Genomic DNA, 3,317 nt, shown 5'->3' with positions numbered 1-3,317 from the left:
GTCCCATCCTTGTGCCATCCCTGTCCCTTCCCTGTCCTTTCCCCATTCCTGTCCCATCCCTGTCCCATCCTTGTGCCATCCTTGTGCCATCTTTGTTCTGTCTCTTTTCTGTCCCTTCCCTGCTCCATCCCTGTTCCTTCCCTGTCCCATCCCTGTCCCATCCCGTCCCCTGCGGGCCATGGGGCGGTGGCCGGGCAGGGTGGAGCGCTGTTCCCGCTGTTCCCGGTCTCCATCACCCTCGGGCTCCCTCCCGAGCAGACCCCTGGGGCCGAGGGTTCCTGGGCGCTCCCGGGGCGTTGCCTGATCCCGAAACTGGATCCTCCTGTCAGCCTCCGGTGTGCTGAGAAAAGCTTGCTCTGGCCTGTCTGTTCCTGCTGCGGGATTGTTCCCCTGTTTATGGCAAAGAACAGAATTTCCTGCTGTCTGCAGGGTGGGGGCGGCTTCCCAAGGCCCCCCTGGATTAACCCCTGCCTGGAAGGCTCTGGTCTTTATGATAGATTTCTTTCTTTTCTTTTTAGGGGAGCACCTGCCCGAGCCGCCTTCCTCTGCTGGCAATTCCCACCCCTTCTCTCCTTCCCAACTCTCTGCTTGGCCCCTGTGGAAGAGGAGCATTGACAGGAGAGTCCTGCCAGGCCATGGAAGTGCTCCCCACGAGTTTCAAAGCCACAACAGCTCAGTTCAGCCAGTTTTAACTCTGGCCTGACGCAGCCCCACGTCTCCAGGCACAAATCAGACTGTTCTGGTGACAGCAGAGACACTTGGGGGCCAATTTGTGGCAGTGAAAGGATCAGCCCCAGGAAATATTCTCCAATTCCAGAGCCATTGGTTCATCCAGCCAGCTGTGGATTCACTGGGGTCTGATATGGGATGTTCCCAGAGAAGAAAAATTTGTAGTGGGGCAAATGAGAGGGTGAATTAGGGCCAGCATCCTCATGCTGGGATTTAGGAATTCCACCTGGACTGCTTGGCTGTGTGGCCAGCCCATGCCAGCAGGATTCTGGAGGCTCCCAGCCTGCAGACAAGCAGCAGCAAGGCTGGCAGCAGACACAATTTGTGGCTGGCTATTTGCTGTTGTCACTCCAACCATTCCACCTGACGAGGCAATAAAGATGAAAGCCAATAATAAGCAGCCAGCCATCATTTGAGGGGGGGAAAGGCTGTAATTTACTGTGCCAGGGCTGCAGGGAGTCCATCTGAGGCCGGGTTATTGACAGCAAGTCTATATGGGTTTGTTTCTTACGGTAGTTACGTGCGCTCAGAGCACTTGAGGGTGACATTTTTAAAATCTAAAAATATATAGCTGGTAGCAAACTTCCAGCAGCATGGAAGGGAGGGGAAGGATTTATGCCCAGAACATTGTGAACTTTAAGGGAAGCGTGTTTGTGGAAAAGGTTTTGAAGGGGTTGAATGAGAAGGGCAAGCTCCAGACTCCGGTGCTGCCCGGGGGTGTCACTGTGGGTGTGGGGTTTTGCTGGGGGACTTTATCCAGGGAAAGCTCTGGTATCTTCCCAGGGATGTAAATCAGGAATTCTGCTGGAGCCAGGGAAGTTGCAGGCAGATCAGACAAAGGAAGCAGGTGGTTTTGTGCTGCCCCCAGCTTGGCACCCCTAGACCAGTTCTGTGCTCCCAGAGGATCATTCCCATGCAGGAATGTGTGAGCTGGTCCTGGGCTGGTCCTGCTCCTCAGCTTTCATTCTGGAGCATTTCTGGAGCAGGCCAGCCTGAGGCTGAGGGCAAACCTGGCTGTGGTGAGAGCTGATCTGCTCCAGAGCTCAGGGCTCCCACACAGCTCTGTGTAAATCAGGGGTTTAACTTCAAAGGAAGAGGATTTGGAATCTTATTTTTTTTTCTGCCCCAAACAAGCTGTGACAGTGCTGAAAGCATCACTGTCCCTGGGACTACAAGGACTTGATCCTGCAAATCTGGGGACCCCCATGATGAAGAGATGTCACCAACTCCTTCCCAAGGAAATTCAATCCATCCTTCTGTTCCAGCCCTCGTCCAGTGGGGGAGGGAGGAGGTGGATTCAGGAAACACAGGAATGAGTAATCTGTCTCCTGCCTCTGCCAAGGGACCAGGACCAGCCCCACGAGCATCCCTGCTGCTTGCCAGAGCTCCGGGGTGTCAGCAGGGTTATGATTTATGGCAATCAATCCGTCAGCCTTATTTATAGCAGCAGCTCCATGTGGGATTTCACACATGAAGATTGGCTTGTTCTGTGGCCTCCCTCCTGCCAAAATCATCCCTGGGCCTCCCAACCTTCCTGGAGCCTTTTGTCTTGTCTCTGCCCTGCCCATGTGGGGAGCTGGCATTCCTGCCTCATCCCAACCCACTTTTCCCATCCTTATTCCTCTCTCAGGGCATGTTCTGACAGCCAGAGGTTTCCAGAAGAGGATGAGGATTGCTGAGATGAGAGGGGAGTCAGCACTGGGCAGGCACAGGCCTCTCCTTCCTAGGGAGAGTGTGGGCTGGATTTTCTTGATTAAAAATGGGATTTTCACCTCTGTGAAACGCTTTTCTTGACTACTCATAATATTTTCCTGCTTTCCAGCTGCTGTTGTCAGGGCCCTTTCCCATCCTGCTGGGATTTGGCCTGCTTGCCCTGCTGCTCGTGGGTGTCTCGGTGTCCTCTGGTCCACCCAGGCTGTTCCTGGTTTCCAGGACCTTGGGATGTTCCAGGAGTTTGGGAAACTCTGTTTTCCTCTGGTGGCTTTGAAAACTCCAAGTCAGACACAACCGTGAGATTTGAGAAAACACACGGCAAATGAAAGGAATGAGCAGACAGGAATGATCCCTGATCCCGTGACAGGAGAAATGAGAGGGGGTCTCGGGGATTGTAATTATGTTTTCCCTCTGATTAACTGGGAATGAGCACCTCAGAAACCCTTCTCCCTGTCATAATAAATGGTGGCAGGGAGGGGAAGTGTTGCAGGCTCTGTTTAAGGCTGAACCTGCTGCGGGTGCTTGGGTCAGCCCCGTTGCTGTGCCGTGATGGATGGAGCCCTGGGACCCGCCGCCTGTGAGAGCCAAATCACTTACCTTGGAAATGCAAACCTTATGGAAAGGGAATCAATAATTTCTGGAGCCTGGCTCGTGCTGACACGCGGCCCGAGTCCGTGGGAAAGGAACCCTTTGTTAATCTTCCTCGAGAGGCACACGCAGCTCCTATAAAAAGCTTCTGAAGTCAGTAACTAATTACAGCCTGCACGAGCTCCAGTCTGTCACCCCCGACAGCTCAGGGGGAGCAGGGGCTGCGCTGCTGCTGCTGCTGCCTGGGATGATGGACGAGCCTGCACCAGCTCCTGGCTTGGCTCTGA

The 3,317-nt window shown here is 54.1% G+C and overlaps 1 long non-coding RNA gene across 1 annotated transcript in view; it reads left to right on the top strand.

Moving 5' to 3' along the window:
- LOC107211918 overlaps positions 1 to 1,123 on the top strand; it is a 1,815-nt gene extending 692 nt beyond the window's left edge. The window contains exon 2 of the long non-coding RNA XR_001524337.3: positions 519 to 1,123. This is a non-coding gene — a long non-coding RNA (uncharacterized LOC107211918). The remainder of the gene's footprint in view (positions 1 to 518) is intronic.
- Positions 1,124 to 3,317: the final 2,194 nt, after the last annotated feature.

This window comes from Parus major, chromosome 17, assembly GCF_001522545.3.
Source record: "Parus major isolate Abel chromosome 17, Parus_major1.1, whole genome shotgun sequence".
Classification (NCBI taxonomy): domain Eukaryota; kingdom Metazoa; phylum Chordata; class Aves; order Passeriformes; family Paridae; genus Parus; species Parus major.
The sequence above is the reverse complement of the archived record's forward strand: the minus strand, read 5'-3'. Positions and strand labels throughout refer to the sequence as shown.